Source organism: Cyanistes caeruleus, chromosome 5 (genome assembly GCF_971803275.1).
Source record: "Cyanistes caeruleus chromosome 5, bCyaCae1.hap1.1, whole genome shotgun sequence".
In the NCBI taxonomy this organism is placed as follows: Eukaryota; Metazoa; Chordata; class Aves; order Passeriformes; family Paridae; genus Cyanistes; species Cyanistes caeruleus.
In genome coordinates this window covers 80,993,227-81,019,945 of record NC_141705.1, presented here as the reverse complement: position 1 = coordinate 81,019,945, position 26,719 = coordinate 80,993,227, and the positions used below count along the sequence as shown (strand labels likewise).

At 40.4% G+C, this 26,719-nt stretch overlaps 1 protein-coding gene across 16 annotated transcripts in view; it reads right to left on the bottom strand.

The window, feature by feature from the left end:
* Positions 1–26,719, bottom strand: part of ANK2 (ankyrin 2) — a 273,471-nt gene that overhangs the window by 197,718 nt on the left and 49,034 nt on the right. The gene's annotated exons all lie outside the window — the stretch shown is intronic.

The window sequence follows — 26,719 nt, the reverse complement described above, 5'->3', positions numbered from 1 at the left end:
TGAATGCAGGGAAAGTTTTTCATCCTGGCAACACCGTTGCCATAGCGATCCGGGCTGATCCGATATTCTTAGCAACCGCTCCTAATTCTCCATCCCCAGCACTCCCTGCTTTCCTCCAAGGCTGAGCTGCATAACCTCATTTCCAAAACCCCACTGACCACCAGCAGAACCACTAGAGCAGCACAAGCTCACAAACCAGAGTGCCTTCTCCACAGGTACACCTGATGTGTACCTGATACTACAGCACAACGTGCATTGCAAATGAGAGGATGTGGAAACCACACTTAGCCTCAGGACACTGAGCAGGGGAGGGAGTCACGCTGGACCTATTCTGCTAACACTTTCAGATCCTGGGGACGCAAGCAGGAGAGCAGCAAGAGTCTGTGATGTTCTATGACCACAAAAATCCACATTATTATTTCACACATATACCATAGTTCACCATCATTTCTCTGGGCTAAAATAGCATTCGATGAAGTTCATCTAAAGCTGTGCATTTGAAGGCACAAGAAGATACATAGAAGACATGACCTGAGGTTTTACACCACACAGCAATGGAGCAGTTAACTATTACACTATTAACAACTGTCTCTATTGCACAAAACTAGGCACGCTGTACTCCAGCAGGCTTCTGAGGCAGCTGAAGATAAATCAGCAACTGGCAAACCACAACACCTGTGTTACTCCACACATTGTGTCTGGCAACCACCCTCACATCCTGTCGGAGGCTGTGCACTACCACTGCTGCCTGTGGCTGGGCTTCCCTCCACTAGAGACAGAATAAAGCCTGAGTTCTCACACTGGTTCTGTGTAGGACCGAGTGACTCACAGCTCCTCAGGCAGGTAAAGCTTTATGGACTTCATCTGGGAATGCAAACAATAATTGTACAAAGTACTACTCTAGTGGAGGTGGAGGGGGAAGCAGAATGGATAGAGCAGCTGCTGATTAAACACAGGTTTGGGGTTGCTAGCCAGTACCAAGCCCAGATGTGCCACCACTAGAAGCACTCAATAGTGCCAAGAGCAATCAATCTGACGTGATGGGCAGCTGCACCACAAAGCCTGATGACCCAACTGCCCTGTTCTGGACTGCCACTCACTAAATATATCACTAATAAGATCTAGAACAAAAAATAAAAAACCTATTCAGAACAAATAATCCATTACAAAACATGAACCACGCACCCAAGAAATAAGAGAAAATATTTGGCAGGTTTTAATACAAGTGTTATAGCTCTGACCTTAAAGGTATTTTTCAACCTAAGAGGTTCTATGGAAGTAGACCTTCAGGGGGGGCACTCCAAAGGGAAGGAAAATACTATGTAATGGCACATTCTGAAATAAGACCACCAAACTACGAAGAAACAGCATTTGCAAGGTCTTTTTTGACTGTGTTTCCTAAAGGCAAAGAATTGCAATTTTCAGATACGTTCTCAGTGTCAGATTACCTTTTTTTCTATCGCTATGGTAAATTCCAAGTTTCACCTAAGATTAAGGGCTAAAACACATTCACACCACAAATGTGGAATAAAACTCTCACTAAATGAGGTTATTCGGTGTTCCTAGACTAGAAAGCTCCAGATAAATCTTTGTCTCCCTTCCTGAACAGAATCTTTCTGAATGTTCCCTGCTGAAATAATGAAACACCCCTAGTCTGACACATGAAAACTACAATTTGTGTGAAACACTGCAGGAGGACAACAGCTGCTTGGCAAACATCCCGATCTTGACCCATAGCAATATGTACCAAGGATAATTTTCAGAACCACACTGGCTTGCCCTCAATGTACCCAAGTAAAACAGAGATTAGTCTGGACATTTCGGTGTCCTGATGGGACACCTGCAGCTGCTTTCTTTTTCCCCTTTAGACTGAGATTGATCAGAGAGAGGCAGTATTCTCTTGCTCAGACTTGGTTGTGTATTCTCCTTTTATCTACATTACATGTATAAAAGGAGCTACGTGCACTAAGACAGAAAGGTGCAAAACAAAGAACTTTTTCAAGGTCTTTTCTATGTCTATTTACCCCATTAACAAATGCCAAGTAAATTATTTTTCTTAGTGACCCAACACCTGTGTGCTGCACTGCAGCATTCTCTATCCAATCACTTAATACTACTCAAAAACCTCTAGAAGAAGAAGATTAAGAAGAAAGAAGGAAAAAGAGACAACACCCTAAATCCTCCATCTTGTCTTTTGTTCTCTAAAATAGTTTAAACCTTAAATTTCAGCTTTTTCACCTAGTGGCTTAAGAAAACTTTCTAATTTACACACTTCCACTCCTAGTTTTCCTATTTTACTTGAACAGTGGTTTTCATGGTGTATATGAAACTCAGTGCTTTCTTGGATGTCAGAGCCAGGTACCAGAGATAAAGGCACTCTGTGCCTCTGACTCCAACACTGCAGTTTTGCTATTTTTTATCAAGTGCAAGACAAAGAGAATTCTGCCAGATGCTTAGCTAACACACAGACAATTTGCTAAATATCAGTTAATGCTTTACTTCTCCATTTCCTGCCTATTTCTCTTCAGAGGGATCCTGGTAAGATGCAAGACATAGCATTGCAAAGCACCCAACAATGTTGTATTTCCTTGGACAGATTTTGCGGTCTCTTTCAAGCTTGCTATATATAGCTGATTATTTTGCTTTCTAGTCTAGAAAAGGAAAATCACAGCTGACACAGATTTCTTCTCAGCGGTCGCCTGCAAGCCCTGGCTGCAGATCTCCTCCCACAGCACAGAACAAGCAGCAGAGTCCTGTGCTTGCAGGTGCTCTGAGCATACACTGGACATCTACTTGTGTTGTTTTCTATCCCAGAATGAAGCACAGATAACAAAAGGGAAATGTTAGAAATATCAGTGCTTCAGGTCAGTTACCTATTTATTGTATTTGAAATTTAATCCAGCCAATCAAAGAGATTCCACAGAGCATATCATATTAGCCATTGGGCTTAATGTATTCTGGAATCAAAGATAAGGCTGCATACATTGCAGTATCCAATTTATATACACAAGCTTTTTTTTCCCCTTTTTTTTTTTTTTTTCTTTAAGACCAAAGAAATGCCAATTGACAGCCTTTCACAGTTATGTCACTTTGATGGTGCTGAGCCAGAACCCCCATGTGAGGAACCCTTACATAATTTATTCCGGTCATTTTCATTTTGAATAGGTGAAAATAAATATTTTAATGATTCCACTTTGAAGACAGCAATTTTCCCTTTTTTAAACTTTTTAAAGAGCTTTTAATGAATAAAAAGAAGTCTGATGATATATCACAATCTACCCAATACAATTTATCCTCTTAACTTGCAATAATCTCCTTATAAAGCTCTGTTCTTCAAGGTGAGAAAATGTCAGGAGCTCTCCATCAGTAGCATATGGTGCATTAAACAAATTTGCTCATGTCACACTGAAAGAAACAGCGCTAAAAGAACATCATGACTGCAAATCCATAAAAAGCCAGAATTACACAGTTTAAAATCTGCCCTTTTGTATGTATCAATGTTGTTTATCACAGTACTATAGAACAGAGTCTTTTTCCCATAAGATCCAACAGCAATTAGGGGATGCCTCATCCAAAAGGCCCTGTTCTTTCTTTTTATCTGTTGTTTTTTTGTCAGGTTTTTTTCTAACAAAGTGCCTTTGTCCAGTGTCAGAGCTGTTATTGCTCCTCACCCAGTCCATGTGTGACTGTTCCTTCTTTATCCACTGCTGGTCCACAATGCCCAGGCTGCTCTCCTCTCCCAGCTCCAGCCACCAAAGGATGGCAAAATCAAGCCTATCACTGCGGGGTTTTTAAAGCATATTTTATTCATGCAAAATAGAAGAGCTAGGAAGGGAAGGAAGACTCTCAAACCTTCAGCAATTCATGTGTGATACAGTGAGGCAATGCTGTTCCTATCAAAGGTTATTTGGCAATTTTTTGGCTAAGAATCCAGCGAGCCCAGCTCCTTCTGTAACTTAACATTGAATACGTGCACCACAAACATAAACCGCATCAGAAAAAAAAATCTGGCAGGAAATATGCTAACAGCAAAGGTCACCAGCAGCCCAAGCAAGAGAGACAGCCAGCTACTGCACCCATCTGTGTGCTGGGGTTAGAAGGCAACACACCACAGAACCGCCACACTCCGCAGTGGAGCGCCTACGGAACCACAGAGAATTACAGAATACTCGGGGTTGGAAGGGATCATCTCGGTCCATTCCTCTCCACCTCTCACTTGACACATGAAAAACACTGCCTAATTCTAGGACCATGTTCACAGTGTGATCCTCCAAACCTGCACAGCTTCATGCTTTTGCCTTGGAAGACACACACACACTCATAAATGTAGCCGCATCTGTTATTAGTTAGTAAAGAAACCAACTTAGGTTGTTCAGTCTTACCCCCACCATCACAAACCTCAAGCTGTAATAAAAGAAGAAATACAGAGCTTATAAGAATTTCTCCATAGACTTAGAATAAATATTTTAAACCGGAGAGAAGCCAGAGATTTATTCCCTGGACATTCCATGTTTGCAAAAAGACAGTAAATAACCTCCTTCCTGCATTTTTTGGAGGCAGCTGGGGATGGTAGTGTTAGTCTAGTGTGCTTGAGTTTAAAAAGAAAAGAACCAAATGGAAATTCTGTCCTGTAGCACCTGATTAACACTTACTTTCAGAGTCTACTTCTCAGAGAATTATAGGGAGAAGGCAGGGTTATCCCCCAGGTTTTACAAGTTTTGTTTCTGTGCATTTTCATTTTCAAGATGTCAGTTTCTCAGAAGCTGATAAACCTTGAGCTCTAACGCAAACTAAATAAATAAATATACAAATACAGGAAGATTTTTATGAAAACCCTTCTGGGGTATGCCCTACATAGCTGAGAAAGGCCAAGATTTTATATGAGTCTAGTTGAGTTACTCTAAAATCTCCTTGATAACAGAGACCCAATGTTGGCCTGGGCACTGGGGAGGTTCATGGCTGTGTCACAGGAGTCAGAATGCAGCAGGCTGGTTCCGAAGAGTAACCGAAGCACTGAGGCCACGACGGGAAGAAGGGCAAAGAAAGTCAGACAATAACAATAATTGTGTGGAACAATTATAGTCTTTTTACAAAGCAAAAGAAGTAGCTGAAAAGCTAACCCTGAAGAGATAAGTTATGAAATGAATTCTCAGGACACCAGCTATACGCTTATTAAACCATGTATAGACATTCCAATGACAACTCAGCACCTCTGCAGTCATTTTAAATCTTCCAACTATTAAGAAAATACATTAAAGGGAACAAAAGTGGATTGCCTTTAGTTTTCTTTATACTGAAAATCCCACTAGGCAAGCAAAAGCCACATAACTGCTATTCTATAAAATATTTTGTAATGAGAATATTCACTAGGTCTATTATTAACATCAACAAGCTATAACTCAGATGGCCTAAAAATCTAACAGCAACTCAATCCTCATGATGGATTTGTTGTTTCCTCATACCAGGCCGCTGTTTCTGATTATTATAATTGGTTACTACTGGCAATACTGTATTTAGGAAAATTAGGCAATAAATTATATAGTTAATCATGTGGTCACAGGAATCATATTGACATCATATTACTCTGTCTAGGAAACTGCCTGCTGCTCTGTTTGGACACTTAAGTAGAAAATGAATAAAATCTTTCACCAGGCCAATGCATGTTGGTGTTATTTTACCACTGATGCCTCGTTTAGCTCAATGCCCCGCAGGCACGACCTGCTGAGACGCCAGCCCGGCAGGGTTAGTTCAGAAACAGAGACAGCAGAGCCAACGCAGAAACTCAGGTCAGGAAAGACCCCACTGCTGCAACCCCTGGGACAGGGAGGGAGGATCTGGGACCTCCTGTCCCAGCACTTCCAACCTCCTTCCCTCCTGGACCTATGCTAAACAGGCAAGCCAGAGTCTCACCCAATCTCCATCTGCTTGCCATTTGACTTTCCAGGGCTCATTAACTCTAATAACTCAATGCACTAAGTCAGAAACTGTGAAAATATTTTCTTTTTGGGTATTAATTGTGATCAAGAGGATCACATCTCTGCCACAGGGCAGAACTCCCTTCCCACCTCTTTTAAGGAGATGTACAGGAAAAAAAAGGAAATTCATCAAGTGTTTTGGGCCCTATTCTGCCTTCCCCCAGCTTCCTCTTCCCACTCTAATTTCCCTCAAGACATTGAAAAGGCTCATTGAAAACACAGCTGAGTGGGTGATATAGTAGATTCAGGTTTGGTTCACATGAGATTTGACTGGGTCAAAAGATTTCTTCAGTAAGTTTCCACTTCCCTTTGAGTGAGATGTACATACTAATGGGGAACTCCTGGTGTTTTTAAGATGAGAGAGATTCACATTAATGTTATTCCTTTTTTTTTTTATGTATTCTTTCCACTGAGTTGCTGCAGGGAACTCAGGGTAGAAAGCGCTGTCTAAAAACAGGGTAAAATTTTGCTATCGCAGAAACACAGTAACTCCTGAGAAAAAAAAACAGGAATTCTCCAGTACTCCCCTAATTGCAGACTGAACTGATCCTGAGCCATGTCAGCTGTCAGAGGATGGCTCCTTTAGTTACCTAATAAATAACCTGAAGGCTCATCTGGCTGTACTTTCACCATTTCTAACTAAAACTTCAACAGCAAAGTTTGCCAGCATGTTCTGTGATGTCTAACTTAAATTTGTATTGCTTCACAGAAATAGGTCAAGGATCTAATTTATTTGTTTCCAATTAGTCTATTAAATTGATGAACAATCTTCCTGCAAAGCTTTTTACTTGAAATATGTCTAAGAGGCAACATCAGTTTAGCCATTCTAGTCTGGTGTGAGCTCAAGTTAACTGAATTTTGGGATTGCAGTCCAAGTCCAAAGCCAGGATGCTCGGAAAACAGAAACATGAGCCAAGATCACGAGAACAACCACTGCTAGAACGATCCCTCCTGTACACAGAGAGCATCTCTAATTGCTGGGTTTGTTATCTACCCACGGTACCTGCCTTAATCAACAGCTACTGATTTACCTTCTAATTATAGAACCCTACAATTGTTTAGGATGGACAAGACCTATAATACCCATCTCTCACTGAGCACTGCCAAGGCCACTGCTAAATCATGTTCCCAAGTGCCATATCCACAAGCCTTTTGAGCAGCTCATTAATTCTGCCAAAAAGAGTAACCACCTAAAATTAATTCCACTTCTAAATATTAAAGCATTGTCCAAACTGGCTACGCTGCAGAACGCTCCAGGCTTTGCTATGACTCTTTCCTCCCTAAGGAGAGAGCTGTGTGCAAGTTAATTTTTATTCATGCTAAAACCAGCACTAAGATATGGAGTAAATACACATAAATCCCAATCATTTATTCCTCCAATTCAGCAAATCTCATTCTGTTATTCTTTGGCCACTGACATGAGAGTGAAAGATACAGAATATTTCCTATATCAATTTGTAATTAATTCATTCACTACACATTAAATACTTATATTAACAAACTACATCTTTATCATTTTTGTAGTGATTACATTGTTGGAAGTATATGAATTTATGAGTATTAATTTTAGAATTATATATAATATATATCTATATGAAAACAATAATGTAACCATTCTGCAAGCATGAGGAGGCACACCTCTCCTTTCTTCTGCTATCCTTACTTGAACAAGTTCACAACCCTAAGAACTCTTACAAGGAAGAAAAATTGAAGTGATGAACATCACTATAAAGTGAGTAAGGTCATGCTAAAAAAACAGTGCAGAACAACAAAAGCCTAGGAGAGATTAATAATGCACAGCTAATACCAAAATTCAAAGGCTTGTCAGAAGCCAGGCAAGTCCATGTTAATTTTGCGGAGACGATTAAAAGAGAACAACAGCAGCCTTGTTTGTAGTGACAATAAACCCATAAAATAGCAACACACAAAATAAAAAGATACAGCACAGGAAAATGTAAGTAGATTAACAACATTTCAAATTGCAAAAAACATGGAGTTTTTATACAATGCCACTACACACTAATACTGCTGAGTGGGAGCACCAACAAAACAGAAAAAAGGATTCAGGGTATAGAAAAGGCTGTAATGGGTAGTGGGGAAATCATCCAAGTCCTCCTGATAGCTGCACTCCTGTGATCTCCACAGGTTCAACGTGTCACAGTGAGCCAGAGAGGAACTCAATCCCCTCCTCTGCAGCTCTGGTAAAATCTGAGGACCAAAACTTTTAAGGAATTGCTCTTCCATGCAGAAACAAGATGTACTACGTGGAAGAAGATGGTTATTCAACTAGGTTCAGGCTGGAAGCCTGAACTCAAATCTCCTAAATCTGTGACAAAAAATTCTTAGCAGGTTAAGCTTTCCCAAGCCCCTGGAATGATCTTATACTGAGCTAAGGCTGTATTACTTTTCCTCCTCTTGTTTTTATTAATGTTTTACGTTGCTGGGTTGAGGCAGCCAGTACACACAGCCTTGCAGAATTAATACAAATATAGCTGCCATCAGAATATGCTTTTTCTTTAATTTTTAATTAATACTAACAATACTGAATCATGTGAACCAAACAATATGGCACAATGGGAATTCAAGGACATCTGTATAACTCACAGACAGTTTTAATACTGGGTCTACTCTGCCTTTCAGGCCTAATCTTTAGGTGGGGTATTGTTATAAATCCCTCAGGGTAGGTGCTCTCCACTCCAAAATCGTTAGAAAGTGCTGGGTTGTAATTCAATGCCTTGTCTCTCTACTTACTGGATATGTGCCAGTGCACAAACTGTATTGACAGGTGAAATAAATGGCAGGCAGGAGCTTAAATAACTTCAAAAACCCAACTCAAGGACCACAGCGAGATACACTGAGATTGGGAGCTCTGATAGAAAGGCACATTTATTAAATGCTCTTCCCTAAATTCTTCATTTATCTAACGAAAGTGTGAAGACAGAATACCAAACAGCAATTTTCTATCTGTTTTCTACACTCATATTGGAGAATGTACTAAAACATTATATCATCATGAATACAAATAATGTCCAGCAGAACATGTTGTGGTGTAGCCAGAGTTGATGTTCTTCAATCTAATTATTCCATGTTGCTTTTCACACATCTGTTTCTCTCAGCTGTCAAACTTGGGCTCAATTTTCACACATTGGCCTGTGCTACTGTTCCAAATTGAAACAAATTATGAGCTCCCTGACCTGGTATTTGCTTTTCTCCAGTCAGCTCATGGCACAGCTCAGAGTAGAGTGGAAAGCATGTTGTTAAAACCCAGTGAAACCGAGCAAAGCTAAGCGCTCCATGCTAAAAGAATTTTTCCCAGGACAGACTGCTTAACATAGCAAGATTTTTTTCTACTGACATTTAAAAGTATGGCATTGTTTTGTTCTTCAACCACCTGAAAAACTCACAAGGTGGGCAGGAAGAGGTAAGTCCTAATGCTCTTAGTAGGCTCTCCCAAATACACAATTGTTTGGTCTGTATTTCCATTTCAATGCATACAATTTCAATTACTTGCTGGATATACCAGTTAAAAAAACCACACTACAACTCTGCTAAAGTAATAACACAGAATTCAATCTAATGCCACATTCAATTAACTTGTGTTTTAAGTCACTCCTTGGTAATTCAGGACTAATCTATACCACATTTAAAGTTTGTTTCAAGACTGTTCACCAAACTGTTGGAAAATGGTGACACACAATGAATTAGTCACTCCAAGTTATTTTTACTCCTTTGTTTTCTACACAAACAAAACCTAGGATGGTCTTTAACAGTTCCTCCATACCCTTACAACAGCCCTGATTAAAAGAAAGATCTGCTTCATACTCCAAAGTGTTTGTCACTGCTATTTTGAGAATAGAAAGCGTAGAGAAAAAATTTTTGCAAAAAGGACAAAGGAACCAAGCAGCACAAATGTCACAATAATCAATTTCCTTTAATTCCTTTATAATCTATAAATGGTTCTAGTTTCTGTAATATTGGAGTCTGATGTAGCACATCTTACTGACACCAAAAACTGTTTGTAAAAACCAAAATTTCCAATAGAATTACTCACACGAGTGAAAGCTGTTGACTATGACTGCCTAAACCCACCTAAACATCCAAGGTCAGTGGCTTCACGTTGGTGAACCCTTCTGTTGATTATATTACCCCAGGCAGCTATTTCACTTACACACCTTACCAACATTCCTCACTTACATACAGCTTAAAAACCATTTTCAATAATTTCTCTGAGTGGAAGCATGCTACAGAACATAATACAGTTTTTTTAATTCAACTCAAAAGTTTGATATAAATGCTACTTCCTCAAAATACCAAAGAGTTAAAAATAGTTGAGAACCCCTCTTATTGAATAGCCTCTTTTCCACAGTAGTTTGCAGCGTGATGATGAAATGAGACAAAAACATAAGGGGAAACCCACATGATAAAATACCAAAGCAAGTATTAGTCATAAGATCATAAAGTGACAGCATTATCTCACAAACAGAACAAAGATGAAAACAGAATCAGACCAACCTGAAATAGAAACTCTTTCAATTTTTCTATCAAACATTCACGTGATAAAAAGTTCAGGGTAGGTCTCTGAAATGGGTTTTTAATCACTTGCTTATTTTATTTCCTCCTCTAATGGTATAATTACTCTCCACATGATGAATGAAAAAGCAGAGACCTGTCAGAGCCGTGTTCATAAGCAATCTTGCAGGACCAGACATGAACATAAAAGAGCCCTGGAACACAGCAAGTGTCAAGAGGACACAAGCTGTGGGGCTGATTAGCTATTTTGATTCTATATTGAGAGGATCTGATCCATTAGCACGAGGAGATTAGAAATCACTCTGCTACAGCTGTGGTTCTATACTGCCTCCTTTTTTTTTTTTTAATTATTATTTTTAAACTTCAGGTTAAGTTCTAGCTGATTCCCGAGTCATCGGCTCCAAGTGAAAAGGCAAAGCAATTAAAAGATAATTGCTCTAATAACACAGGAACACATGGAGTTAACAGACCCCTTATTCCACTTCCAAATTAAGGACATCAGCAAAGCCAAACCAAACAACAATGCTCAGGAATTACTGCATTTAGGTTTCAGCATTAGGAGAAATATTATTTATGCAAAATTAATAAGAACCTTGGTCTCTCTGTGAAATGCTACAAGGGAATTTCTTTTGTGCTGCTGATGTAATGGAATATTTATGAGCACTGGGAATCAGGGCAGTCAGAATTACGACAAAGAGAGGTCACAGAGGGTAGGATTGCAAGGTTACATCAGTTGGGTTTTTTCTTTATATTTGTTTTTTATTGAATTTGTGCAACATGCCTCTTCACAGGTATTTTTATTGTCCTGAACAAATAAAAAAGGCACTGTTGCGAATTTGTCTGGATGTGACCTGGATATATGCACTGCAATAGCCATCTTAATTTATTTTTAATAACTATTTTTTAATAACTGTCTCCATTTGCACCAGCACCAACACACACACAAAGACCCCACTGCTCCAGTGCATCTTGGTTTGAACCACAAAACTGCTTGAAGCTAAACATCAAAACTAAAGAACAGCAAAGGGATCACACTGAGCCAGGCACATCGGGAATGTATAAAAAGTGGATGGACACAACAGTAGTCACTACAGGAGGAATATTTTAATGCTCTTTTTTATTCCATATACAGTTACCAAAAACTTTAAAACAGCAACCAAAGCAAAAAAAATCCTCTCATATCAAATTTGCAGAGCATTAAAATATATATTATTACTATATATATATATCTACACACACTTGCATAGAACACAAAATGTCTTGACCTTCAGTAATGTTTCCATGTTTTGTTCATAAACTGGGGCAGAATCCTTTTTGCCTTAATTGGCAAGAAGATGCAAAGTTCACAGTGCTACTGGAACATGTACCCATCTTCTGTTGTTTTCCTTTGTGTCCACACAAATGACCCAATTTAGCAGGGCACTGAGGGAATCTCTCCAGATGGGCAAAGTTCATGAAAATATTCATAGGAGGAAAGGTATGTCACTATCCCCAGGCCCTGGGATTGTAATTAGAAAGATCCCTCTTTTTTAGCAGATGGGTCTCCTGGCTTCTTTCCAGTCTACACTTCATGTTGTCTATTGTGGCAAACCAAACTGATATGGAAAGAACAAAAATAAAACATTTCCTAGTTTGGACAGAACCAACAATCATATATGAACACAATTTTTTAATCAGTTTGAAATAAGAGGCACGAAGGCTCAGTCAGTTGCTAGCTGGCTATAGGATTATCCAAACAAGGATAGCTGGAGCAGAGCTCGTTCCACACTGCAGGGACATGGTCATTATTCCATGACAAGCCGGTGATCCCTTTCTAACTCCTCCAAGACAAGGAACTGTCATAAGAAATCTGTGTTTACACACAGCCTTTGTCAGCAGCCCTAGCAGGAAGATCAGACAAGAACTGAAGGGCCTGCTCACTTCTCTAACAGCTTTGCCAAGTCAAAGCCAGCCTGGAAGCTTGCACCAGAGCTATCTGCTGTCCCAGTGAACAGAAACCTTCCAGGCTTTTCAGTTCTCCCTGATGACAAGCATTTTCTCCCAGCCCCACCAAACAAACCCAACCCAAAGGATACTGGTTCCAGGCCGGCTGGAAAGTAGCTAAGTGATGAAATAAAATCACAGTGCCTGTGGAATAATAGCTAAGAAGGAAGGATACCAACAGCTATGAAGCAAAGAACATTTTAAGGAACCTAACAGCGGGTGCAGCAGAAGCGGTGTCATAAAGCTTTGTGTGCTGCTGGAGCAGCATTTCCCCAGTGTGTTCTGACAAGAAGCAAAGCCTTCATGAAAACACCGCTCAGACTCCAGAGCCCGCCCGGTCTCTGCAGCGAGCAGAGCTTGTCAATTAACGTGAACTGTGGAGATGATCCTAGAGACGGGGATCCGCCTGCCGCAGCTCCCCGGAGCCCGTCAGGCTCGTTTTACACAGCCTATTAGAACAGCTATTAGACGGTGTCGATTTTCCCTCACTCCTACAGCTGAACAAATAATGAGAAAAATTATATGCAAACATCCCCATGACTCCTGTATGATTCTGCTTGAACTGCGTCTCCACATTCGCAGTTTGATTATCGTGGATTCCTGACATTTTAAGGGAGGAGTCTGCTCTCAGCATCCTCTCAGGACCACAAAGTAAATCTCACTCTCAACAGCAATTTTCATGGGAGGAGGGGGGATTATTATGCACAAAATGATGATAAATAACAAACAAGTTTCTTAAAACTGCAATCTGTTTGCAGACAATCTGCAATCAAGAAAGGAGGCTCATTCATCAAGCAAATTGTTACTGGAAATTGTCTTCCTCAGCTATAATCACACACCCAGGGCACTTGCAAACAGAGGTATGAGAATCCTAGCACCAATCCCTGCTTTTATCTGCTTGTCCTCAAATGTACGCTTAATTTAGGAACTTTGTATGTTGAGTACATACAAATGTATGTATGGAATGAGTACCACAAAACATGCCATCTCAAGTAAGGAACTTCAGTGCTAACGCCCAGCGAAGGCTCAGGCCTGTCATACTTATTTGGGTTCTGCCATAGCTTCCACTCTGCTCTCAGACTCCTACTCCCCCTCAGAAGCTGGAAAAAAGCTTCTGGAATGATTTTGGAGGGAGATCAGTCATTTTGGCAGAACCGCTTCTGTCTGGCACGTAATTCGTTTACTTGAGGAAAATCATTTGCTCCCTATTCGCCCACAAGCTCCTCTGTGTACACTGAGCATCCTGAGAGGAAAGATAGCTGGAGGTTAAAATTAGCAAGGAATGCAGATGCCATTGTCTCCTCTCATTACCTCCTCCCACGGTGCGCCTCTCGAGTCCAAACCGAGAGGGGCTGGAAAACACAAATCTAAAGCACAAAGAAAAAGAAGAACATAACAAAAATAATCCCTCTTCAAAATGACAGATCCATCAGATTTTTCTGGACAGTGACAACTCTGCAGATAATTCTCCAAGCAGTAATGACAGTATGTGGTTTCATTAGCATCTTAGGGTTGTACTTGCCATTGCTTCATGCTAGGATTAGATTCCATTATCTCAAGACAAGAAAATCAGGAGTATAGGACAATTAACACTTCAAATGACTTGAAAGAAAACAAGGAATCTTCTGAATAGTCTGTTTCTAGGATGATGTGCTGTAAACAACAACGTCAGCACTGACTTCAGCTCAGCTGCCACAGAAAAAAGAGCGTCTGTTTTTCTTCTTGGCAAATATTGATCACCACTGAAACGTTCTCATATATTTGAGATACACCTTTCAAAAATAAAATTAAGGAAAAAAAAATCATTCCCATAGCTACATGTTCCAACAATTTTCAGAGATCTATGTCTAGCCCGACAAAACAGTGAATAAGACCAATGAATTGTAGCACCTTGGAAAATATTTCTCCTCAGAGGGTCCCCTCTGTGCATCCAGAGAGCAATAATACCTGGGCTTTTAGGACATTGCTCTTGGCTGTGTCCAAATCTTACCCATGCAAAACGTGACCAATGAAACACCTCAGAATGCAAACGAAACAATGCACTGAGCCATAATTCGCAGACATGTCAGGCCATATGTGTTACTGTGAAAATGGGGAAAAATATACATCCTCAAATTTTTGAGTTGTCTGTGTATGGTGAGAAAAAAACTGGCATTGCTGCTCTGGTGAAACCAATTCTAACACATGAAATTTCTTGTATTTTTACCCAATATACTCATGCTATACAGACGTGCTAACTGCACTGGCTTGCAGGCAGCTCTCAACAACACCAAGACAATGCTTCTAAAATGTGTCAGGAGAATTAATAGTGCAAAATATTATGAGTAAATTAATTATTCTATCAAATGGCTGACAGCAACATAAAGGGTCAGGGTTTACGCACACAAAAGGACTCCTCTTGAAAAATGACTTGGCCATCTCCTGCTCCCAGACAGAAACCAAGAAAAATGAGGTCTACATTGCCCTCAAATCACCCAAATAGGAAGATCTTTGCTTACCCAGAAGGACTTGAGACACTACCAAAGGGAGGGTGGAAGAAAAATCTTTATAACATTAATCAAGATATCAAGGCAAGCCAGCTCTTGATCACAAGGCTTACCCAGAAATTTATAAGCCTCCAATAACATAATCCCTATTAAAAAAAAAAAAATGTGGTTTGTTAATGTAAGTATTTCATTAATAATGAATTAATTACAAATTAACATATATAAAATGTTCTGCACTTCTGTAAGCCTCCAGTGTCTTCAATTAAATACATTCATAGAGATTTTTGTTCAAATCCGACACTACTGCCTATTCATAATTTAAAAAGCAAGGGAAAGATGCCGTTCTTGGATGGCATCGCTTTGTACCACAAAGTTGTTTAACACAGTGTCACTGGTCACATAAATGCAGACAGCTTCACTGGCTCTTGGGTTATCACAGATTTACTACCAACTTCAACAGACTGGGTCCAGACCCCATATTTACTGTGGAAAAGGCTCCACAGGATAACGAAAGCCATCAACTCACCAGATTCCTTCTGACTATTTGAGTGATGACAGAGAAAAAGGAACAGGAAGCCAACAGCTTCCCAGAAAACAATATTCCTGGCTTAGACAGCTTAAGTTATCTTTTAAGGAATAACTCCAAAATCATTAAAAATTCAATTATTGGAATGAGAAGTCCAGCAATTTTCAATTCCAAAAGCTGACACTACTAAGAAGGAACAGCAGTCGATTTTGAAAAGATAGAAAGAGCAATAATAAAATTAAGGATAAAACATTTCCTTTTCAATTAAAGACTAGAACGGAACAGAAATTGAGAAGCAGAGATATGTTGGGATTGTGACCCCTGAAACTATGTATAGCTTTATGCCAGGCTCTGAATTGAGCTACTGCAGCCTCAAAGGGGCATTCCTCAATTGGCTGAGGTTTAATGCAGCCAGGGGATTCCACAGGCATTAGTATTGATGAGGACAGGAGGTTATAAAGCATGTGCTCTCTAGGAGTAAAAAGGGTAATGAAATTATGCAGCTTCTTTCTTCCCCTGCCCTCGGCAGATCCTGCAGACTCATTATCAGTGCTCTTGACAGCTGGGAATCCATCGAGAGCTTGGAATGCTGTGCTAGAACATCCCACCCCTGTGGCTGAGGAGACACTGGATCTACACAATAGCAAACACTGACTTATTTCCAACAGAGGCTAATACTGGCCATTAGCTGTGTTATCTGAACCTCTGGAAAGTATGCCAAATTCACACCTATAGACATGGAATAACCACTGGGACACTATAAAAAAGATGAGCACTTGTACACACCCCCGATACACAAAGGGTCACCTAATGGATTTCTCTACCTGCCCAGAAGAGCATGCAACGTGATTTTCCACCCTGCCAATCAACCCAGGAGTCACATCTGTGAAACTAGGGAGCCATTCCCTTGACCTTCCCTCACACAGAATGAAAAGAGTGCTTGTACTAAAGCATTAGGGAATAGGTTTGTGCTCTAACAGCTGATGGCAGCTGAGTTGCCGTGGTCACTTCCCTGCTGACCTTCTTTCATTCATTATCCATTGTGCACATTTCCCAAAGATCCAAATTAAGTTGGAAGTTCACTGTTTAGCACTGCAGCGAAGACACGTGCTTGACCAGGATGCACTGACCCTCACTTAAGGAAACATTATAAGCTTTGGAAAATATTCCAGGACCTAGATACCATTGTAAATCCTCCCAAGTATAAATTACACCCTTTGCCTTTTATTTAAGGATATGGTACAAAGTGATCCCAGGGACCTGCAACTCCCACCATAACGCACTGGGCAAGAAGAACAAACCTTGCTCCACCTTTCCCTACTCATTCTTCTTTTCTTTGTCCTCTCCTGTCTTGCCTCACTCTTCCTCACCCCATTCCTATACCTTTTCCCTCCTCCATTTCTGGTGTTACTGTCTTTTCCTCGTTTAAATCAATTCCCTGTTCCATGCTCCTAAGTCAAACACAGCTCTAATGCATCTACCCACTTGTCACAACTTGTTTTGCCACAGGATGACCGAAAGGAGCCTGTTCCTTCCAGCACTTGCAAATAGCTCCAGAAGAGTTAAGCACAGGAGGAGATTTAAGGATACAGCCTCAGCAGTAATGGCCATTTACCTCCTGACACAGCCATGACCTGATGGGGAACCCAGTGCACACATGAGAGGACTCGAGCTGTAGCTCAAACCCATCCGCTGCCAGAGCTTCCTACATCAGACACGTGCAGTCCTTGAAAGATGTCTTATATTTCAATATAATATATTTCAATATTTCTTACCGGCAGCAAGAGACATTCCACTATTGCCACCGAAGGGAAATGTTACCTCCACGCTCACTGAAATAAAACCTGGACAAATGGTGAAAACTTGCTCCGTTTTAGTACTGGCTCATCCAAAAATTCCAAGCAGATGTTTCATTCTGCAGCTGATACACAAGAGCTCTGTCCCTCCCTTCACGAGGAGCTCAGTTCAACCCAAGAGGATGCTATCCCTGACCAATATCCTGAGGACATTTCTATTCTGCTGGACAGACTTAAAGTTAACATTATTTCCCAAACTAAGAAGAAGCCCATCTTTTCCAGCCCACAGTGCAACAGCATCATCCAGTGTAAAGCAGCACAGCAATTAGCACATGTGACTGCTGCTGCCAGTGCTCAGAGTAGAGAGTGCCCTGAAAGAAACTAGAGGGAAGGCAGAGCTACACACAGAGCTCCAGGCAGACTTCCCATGCTGTTTAAATCCATCTGAACATCAACAGTGATTAATTTGATCTTAGCAGGCAGTTTGAGCATCCTTCTTCAGTTTTAACCCTGGCTATCTGAGAAACAACCAGATGGAGACACTCAGGTCTGAGGTTCCAGAGAAGTTCCATCCCTGAATTTCCTACATCCTCTACTTGTCTGCCATTTCCTTCATTGCCTCCATTGCTGAAGAGGCTCAGCAGCTGTCACCCAACCACACACCTGTTTCTTTTAGATCCTGACTCCTCAGGGTTAAATACCAGGACACTGAGCAGCCAGATCCTCACTCCACCTCCTCCTAAAAGCAACCATCTTGTTCTGCAGATCACAGACACTTCTTTGGCAAAAACAGACCATGCCCTCGTCTGACCTTTGATTTTCTATGCACAAAAATGCAGCTGGGAGCCAGCCTCTATGAGATAAAGAGGGGGGAAAAAATCATCCCCACCAGCTCCTTATGGGAGCAAGACAGCAGAATCCAGTTCTGTGCATCTGCACAGAAAATTCGCTGCAAAAGAATGCCCCACACAGTGAGACAGACAAGTTAAAGTCAAATTTTCTATACATCAGCTGGCACTCAGGTTCCCAGAAACAGAGAATTAAAAACTCCTCAGTACTTCTCCAACCTCCTCTACTTCCTAGACAAAAACTTCTTCATAAAATAGTTTGTAGAATTTAATTTTACACAGGTTTGGCTTTCTTCGTATTATGCAAAAACATTCTGTAACTTTAAATCCCCATTTGTTCTGCCTAGATAATTATAAGTAAGTTTTCCAGAATCACTCAGAAATGCCTTGAGGAAGTGCCCAAGCAAACAGTCAAAGACAGGAGGCCTCAATCCAGTTTTCTGACAACTTGGATGAAACAATTTGACATAAACGCCCCCACAGAAGTCACCACAACACATGAAGCAGACAATGATTAACTTAAACTTCTGTTTCTGTTCAAGTGCTCCCTTAGAGCTCAGTGTTAAAACCAAAAAGTAACAGGGCATTTCGGATTTTAGTCCATGGAAGCATCTGACACATCCTGCAGCTCCAGACAGTGACCAAGTTCGATCCTGATATTTTCTTGCCCAAAAGTCAGACGTTACATCAGAAGCAAAGGTGACCCTGTGACAGTCATGCTCTGCTCTATTGAAATGCACCTTCACGAAGGAAGGTTTGATATGCTTTAACAGAAAATGTCAAAGCTTGACTAAATGTCAAGATATCATTACACTCTCTAACAAACACTCACTGAAAATTAGTTGCAAGCTAGATCAATTTTTTAAATACATTTATTGATACTACACTGAACAACAACAGAAATATTTTTTTTTAAATGGTACTAAAATACAGATTTTGACAGAAGTTGCAATTACACTTTGTGATTCCCCAGTTATTTTACATTAGCCTCAATCTAATTTGCAATTTTTAAGCCTTAGGAAGCCCACTGCAAATTACAGACCAGATGTTCATGAGGTTGTTATCTAGTGAGCTATAAATTGAAATAAAGCAATAGAAGCTGACATCCAAGAAATGCCCAATGAAAATTTTACAAGCAGGAAAGCCATGAAAGCTGAAATAGGAACTCGTGAAAAAAACGCTGCTGTCATAGTTTGAAAGCTAACACAGTAACCCAAACAACTGGATGTGTAATCACACAATTTGTGCAAAAGAAATGTTATTTTGCACTATTTATAACATGGGTAAAATACGATGTATTTGGGGACCTGATATTCTCACCTATACCACATACCTCCTGATAGCTGCTTGGATTTATTTCTCCCACAACTCTGACTCCAAATTCTTTATCCTCACACACTGCAGGTGTTGAGCAGACAAAAGGAACCTGCTATTTGTAGTTTCTAAGTAAGAGGGGAGGAAGAACAAGTGTGTAATGATACACCGGCTTCCTCCTGTGGATCTCAATGTGTGAAGTTCCAAGGCTGATTCTCTTCCTATCCAATTCTCCTGGCTAAAATTACCTGTTTGCAATATCATCAAGTTTCCTCTGTTCCCTCTGTATCCTGAATATTACTAGAGAATGAATGTGCCCTTCAATTTTAATTTGAACAGCATTTTGATAGAGTTTTACTAGTAACATCACAAGGGATCTGGTGTTTTTTATTTCTCTCTTCCTGAGTTCCTAATGGAACAGCAGGAGGTAAAGTCTGTGTTTAGGCCATAGAATAAGTCATAAATGCCAAAAGGGTAAACATTCAGGGGAACACTTCCCAGAGAGTACCAAGCAGAAATCTTCAGAACAAATCAATGCACTTTAAGTAATCAATTCTACTTCTGCAATTCTTTCTATTCCCTATTAAAGTGTCCAAAGGCTAAAATTACTCTCAGATTCTGCAATTCACAATGCAATAAACAAATATCGATGCTCCAGTTTGTGATTTGTGAGCTTTTAAGGTAATGGAAATCAGACTGATTTGCCCTGTGCCAGAGAAAAGGCTTAGGTCTTCATTTTCAAAATGATGAAAACTACCGTTCATTTTGCTATGGAAGATATTTCACTTGTCTTATCTAAACAGGGCTTTACGTTCAGGAATCCAGAAGAAGAACTGACACTTGCCTTTAGCACAGCTTCCCTGAAACTCTGTAAAATTAAATGTCATTCCTGGTGCAAGTCCTTGGGTACAACCCGCAGCTGCATCGCGAGCGCCGTGGAAGATGGATGAGCAGAAGGTGGCAATAGAGCACCAGATCTAAATCCATACATACTTTATTCCCAATTAGATGCTCGCTCACACCACAGCACACGCCCTGTTCTGTGAGTTGTGTACCTCCACTGAAAACCCAACACGATATAGGTGTGATTTCTCACAGCTGCATCACCCCTGGGTAAAAGCCAATGTAAAAAGTCTACTTTTCTCCCCAGGTGAGGTGATAATAATTACAAGATTTCTACAAGCACTTCAGTGTGCTGCCTACGCAGCTCTCTGCATCTATCAGAAAATGACAGAAAACAGGGGGGTTGTGTAGTTTGTCAATAAAAAAGTCTTTATAAACCTATGTACCTCCTCCAGCTGAAAAGCTAAATTATAAGCACTTATCTTAAAGCCAGAGTGGAAAAATGTCATTAGATTTTATACAATAATATTCCCCTTCATTTCCAAAAAAAAAAAAAAAACATCTCTTGAGCACTGGTGGAAAGGGTATGGAAAACGTCTTATTCTTTTCAAGATTAAGAATACTTCAGTGTAACACTTCACTGTTAACCAGGTAACCACAGAGAAATCTGACTCAAGTTTGCAGTTAAAGGCTTCAACTTTCAGTCAGAAAGTGCCGTTTCATGCAGGTTTGTAGAGACTTCCCAAATACACAAGGATTATCTGAAATATTCTTTTCCATTATAAGCACGTAGGAGGGTTTGAGGAAGGCAGAGACCTCCCTCTTTCGGCCAAAGGGAGGCAAAGCAGGCACACACTGCCTCTACGAGAGATTTTAAGGCAAATAGGACTGGACTTATTCCCCCACATCTCCGGTGGAGACAAATAAAAAAGGATAAAACAATGAGGGGGGGGAAAATTTCACTGGTGTCTCATATGCAATACTCCCAGTGTTGACACGCTTAACATGACAAGCAAAGACTGATTTCATGCACCACAGAAAGCAGTTTTTCTCAAGTTTGACGTGGCATTAATATTATTTTGAAGTTCTGTATAGAGTTTCTGGTTTCAAATCTCTTGAAATAAAGATATTTCTTAACATGAACACAGCAGTGTACGAGATTTTTTTTCCTGCCCTGCCTTTCCCTGCTGAAGCCCAGTAGGCAGCAGTGCCTGAGACGCTGCCCACAGCTGGACACCAGCCTTCAAACCCTCCAGGGTTTGAAATGACCCTCATCTGCCCTAATAAGCCACATTAAATTAAAGCCCACAGAACCATGCTGACTAGCAAATGCTTGGGTTTAAGATGTTGCAGGTACCTAGAGCTGAAACCCAAGTAGTGAGTGTCTAATTTATGGATCCCCCCTCGTGCATACACCACGAGTGCCCCACATCAACCAGCATCACTCAAGACTGAGGTATGTGAAAGCAGCCTGGTGAAAAAGTGACAGTAGCTGAACTTTCCCCCTCAACAACGAACAGAGGAGAAATGAGAAGCAAACCTTGAGGGCAAGTTTCCCTGGCTCAATGAGCAGAGCCCACGGCCGGGACTGGCGGGTCTCCGTGCCCCATGAATCGCCTGAGCTGGAAGTCGATACGCAGCAGGCAGAGGGGAGCCTTCCTCCGTGTCTGTACAGTGATTACAACTTGCTAACTAACCATTCCTGGCCTCAGCTCCAAAGGGCTGGGACTGGATCTCTCCCAGTACTGCTGGCTGGGGAGCCGGGCAAATACTGAGCTATAAATACAGCCACGGATTTGCTCGCTGCTCACCCGCCACTAAAAAGGATCCCTGGAGCAAATCCCTCACAAGACACAGCATTTTCTCTTCTATCACTGCAAAAGATCAGGTTTTAAAACACCAACAAAATGAAGCAAATGGAAATAGTCAAGATATCTGACATCCTAAAAAGCCTTCCAGACTAAAATACGTCATCAGAAGTTATCTAAGGGGCAAGGAGAAAAAAATTGGGATTTCAAATGCTTTAACATTCCAGTACATCATATGCAGCTTCCTCACATACCTGAGAGCAATTTTCAAAGAAAGATTTCATCAAATGACCATTTAAAAGCCATGGTAAAATACACACAACAAGCAGCAGAGGGAAAACAAATATATATAAAAGGCAGAGTAAAGTACTCACATGTTCTGCCAAAAGAGTGAAGAAATCTCTCTCAGCAGTTATAATTTATGGGGCTTTTAGAATAGAAATTTAGTATACAAATTTTCTGATAAATACCCTTCCTCCACTGAGATTAAAAAAATAAATCATGGTACAATGATCCCCCCAGCAGCAATTAATAAAATTATTAATAGACACTTTCTAAATGAAAGAATCTGCTTCACTTAAACATTAGTCACTTTTTATTACTGAGCAAAGAGAAGCAACTCAAGTGTAACACAGCAAACAAGCTGTTAACTGCACGCTGGATATTCTTTTAAAATAATGTTAAGGGCTAAGCTACACAACAGAGCAACCAACACTTAAAATGTCTTAATTATCAGTGTTTTTAAATAACTTTGCTTCACTGCTGTCCCAGCTACAGCTTCCTGACTGGTTCACAGATAAAGAAAATTATTTCAATGCTATTTCTTGCCCTGGCTTGGTGACAACATGACACGGCCCCCACTCGCCAGCAGCCTGGCAGGGGACCATCATTCCCATTTAACCTTCATTCCAGAACACTGGCCTTTGTCAGAGAAATGCTGCCCTCCAGTCCCATATAAATAACTTTGCTTCCCCTGGAAACTGGGATTTGGGCATGCTTTGGGCTTGGAACTGCTTCTTCCACACTGTAACTGCAGTTAGAGAGTTTGTTCTTTAGTGGTTGGAAAGTATAAAGTACATTAAAGAGCACAGACTATTCAATTTTGTTTAAATAAATGTATGAAGGACACTTAGTTTAAAAAAAAAAAATAAAAATTAATAATTCCTAAACATTGTTTTTCTAAATTCTTTGCGTCCATACCTCTCAGTAAGCTCTAAGTGACTGACAGGTCATGAAAACAGTCACACACTCAAAAACGAGCTTAACAATCATCAACCACACACGCCCCAAACCTTGGAAAGACATCATTTTCAAGCTGATTTTATCCAAATAACGTAACAAAAAAACCAGAACTGATATATATATTTGGAGAGAGCAGCTCAGCTTTGAGAGACTGTTCCAAATACTGACAGCCGGAGTTTTAAAGTAAGTAATGAAGGAATCACTGTGGACCTTAAATATCTGGACTCATGACCCAAATTCAATTCCTGTTATTATACAAATGCCTTTTGGCAGTATTTATTTTAAAAGCAATATAATACTGCGATGTGCCGATCTATTTAAACATCAGTTCAGCTCGCTGCATTTTCATAGTTCCACCCACTTGCAATTAAGGTAGAAGCTTTTTAAAGAACAGCAAAACATTTTCTTTCAAGTCTCTGACTAGGAAGTAAACCAGAGTAACAGCTGGTTCTGCTGTGGTGCAGAGAGCAACACCTGCAGACTGTCCAGTGATTTACAGTATCAGGCACGTTGTTTTTTATTACACCAAGAGTAAAACCCTCCCAGTGCCTGGCATCTACCTCAGGCCGACAGTCTAGGCCCATAAAAAAAACTGTGTGTGCAGAACAGCTTATTTTAAGAAAATTCTCATCACCTTCTTGCTGAAAACTTGTAGAATATTCAGGCTTCAGAGCACAGCCTTAAAAAAATCTGGCAGCCATAACAGGGATAAAAGGGCTTTGTGCTATCCCCAAGACAACTAAATCCAAAACTGAACAAGTCACAAGCCTTTATAATCACAGCTTACACTGAATTTTGCAGCATCTTGAAGTCCAGATGTGTCCTGGTGCTCCTGGGTATACACTGTGAGGAGGGAAATAAAGGTGGGAAATATTGCTGAGCAGCCCTAGCTCACCAGGGACCTCCCCAAAGGGACTCCATGGAATAAGGCCCCATCTCCCATTTTTGATGAATTTTTTACGTTTCTGTATTTTAATAAAGTTACTTTAAAATCAGGAAGGTACCAAAAAAAGAGAGAAAAAAAAAATAATGTTCATTATCAATGTTTCAAATGAAAGACAAGAACACCACATAAAGCCAAAAATAAGAAAATCAAGTACATTAATTTCTTCTATTATGAAATCAATAGTGTCTTTTTGACAAAACTCCTGCATCACTCAGTACACGAAATGGATGGAGCTTCCTATTTTATCTTCCCTTTTTAAACCCAGCTGTGACTACAGTTATTCATTTCCTGATGGCTTCCTTTGGAAAGCTAATATTTTATAAATAAAGCCATACTTAGGAGAGCAAGAGAACTGACAAGACAAACAGTCAAGTACTGCCAAGACACAAATGCCTCATTTGGATAAGGATTCCTGTCTTTGGTACATGGTATTCTCTTTTTAAAATGTTTTGGGTTTGCTCTTGACCATATGCCTGTATTCAAAATAATATTTCAACTGTAGCAGTAACTATTCATATTCTGTAATACGATTGCTTTCATCTTTAAACCTCGTATTTCCTCTCCCTGAACCTAAAAACACGTTCTCAACTCTAGGAGAGCAGATTTTGTGTGTCCCAGCCCAGTGGCCAGAACTGAGGTGGTGGCAGGAATTTCCCCGGGGGAAGGGGTTACCTCAGCTCAAGGAGGGACAAGTTTGTAAAAGAAAAAACCACTGAGGGTTATTAAATCACAGAGAAAATATCCAGCTCAGGAAATCCTGAGCCAAAAACAGCTGGAGGCCAGGAGATTATTTAGTGGAAGTATAAGATATGCCTGCCCTGTTCCTATTCCCCAAAAACCAGGCTGTGGATATTGCTGAGGAGAAAACAGATCCTCAGGTCTGATCTTGAAATGCAGCTTTTACGGATGACAAATATGGCTCGGATCTGAATGTCCAAACAAAGTTTATTTCACTGCAGGTTTTCAGCCCATCTGAGGAACAAGGTAGGCAAGAGATCATTAATTAATGGCATATTTATGGTTTCAAGACTATCACCAAAGTAATTTTTAAAACACCATCTAACAAACTAGAAAGAGGATTGAGAATGGAGTGTTTCATGATTTTTTGGCCACCATAGACATCAGTCTCCAGCTGGACAAACTGCTGTAGAGTTATGAGAAGACCTGGAGCGAATAGCAGCTCCCAGCTAACCTTCCTGACAGGGGGATATAAACAAACCCTATTAACCTTTTTCTTAACAGGAGGATCCTTTCTTCTTCCCCCTCCCCTGCAAACACCCCCTGTGTTCTGCTGGACAGTACAGGCCTTCCTTGGGAAGTCTCTGTTCTGTTTCCAATACATTTTAGGACACGTGTCCAACCTTGAATGTTATTTATAGAGGATCCTACATCAGTCTTTTGATTCAGTATTTTTCCAGTTCTTAAAAGCATAATTCAGGTTTTCCAGCTGCTACTCCATTTTAAATTTCGGAAGACCAGTGGATCAGTCCAGAGACCATGAACCGCTTTCCTTGAGCCGCTACTAAATGTGGATGCCAGCAGCTCCTTCCACTGCACATTGCCTCGTGCTCATCCCCAAGCAACCCTTCCAGCCAGAAAGGGCAGCTGAAGGCTCTCTGCAGCTCCATCACCACCGACCTCAGCTTTACAGCATTCCAAAGGCCCTGCTTAGCACTTCTGATTTCAATCCACTACTTGCATTTGCTTAAAAATCTTACGCAACAAACTGCAAACAGACTCTTTAGAGTCTGTACCAAATTCCCTTTTAAAAAATGGTTCATTGCATCAAAGGAAAAGAGCTAAATGTAGCAGAAAGTGTCTATTACCTACCCTGGCAGGGTTTTATCCAAGGGCCTTGAGTTTTTAGCTCAGCCACATCAGCTGACTCCCCTCAGAGAATTTTTAAGTTCATTAACGTTTGCTGATCTCAAATCATGAATACGGACTTTGTTTTATTTAACATACTCTTACACACTCTACACCCACCCACATGCATATATACTTATATACAGACACACATACTCTGATATTTTCTTTTCATTAGGAATGTTTTGGGAGAATACTGATTCCACAGCTTCGATACACGCAGCTTCCTCTCTATCATTTTATGACCATTTTAGTTAATATAATTACCATTACAGCAGATTATAATTTAAATATAAATAAAATGATAAATATAATTTAAATATTTATAATTTAAGATTATAAAGTTCTCATGGCCACAAATTCATGAGACAAACTGCTGAGATGCTACAGTCTGATCAGAACAAGAGCAGGCAGCAAAGCAGCCCAACTTCCACCAGCTTCTTCAGCTGAAAGGCTCGAGTACAGAAAGAAAACCAAAACCACTCCCTCTACCTTGGGCTCCCACCTCTGCAGCCACTGCTGCCTTTCCACTGGAGACGTTACAGACACGGGTGGC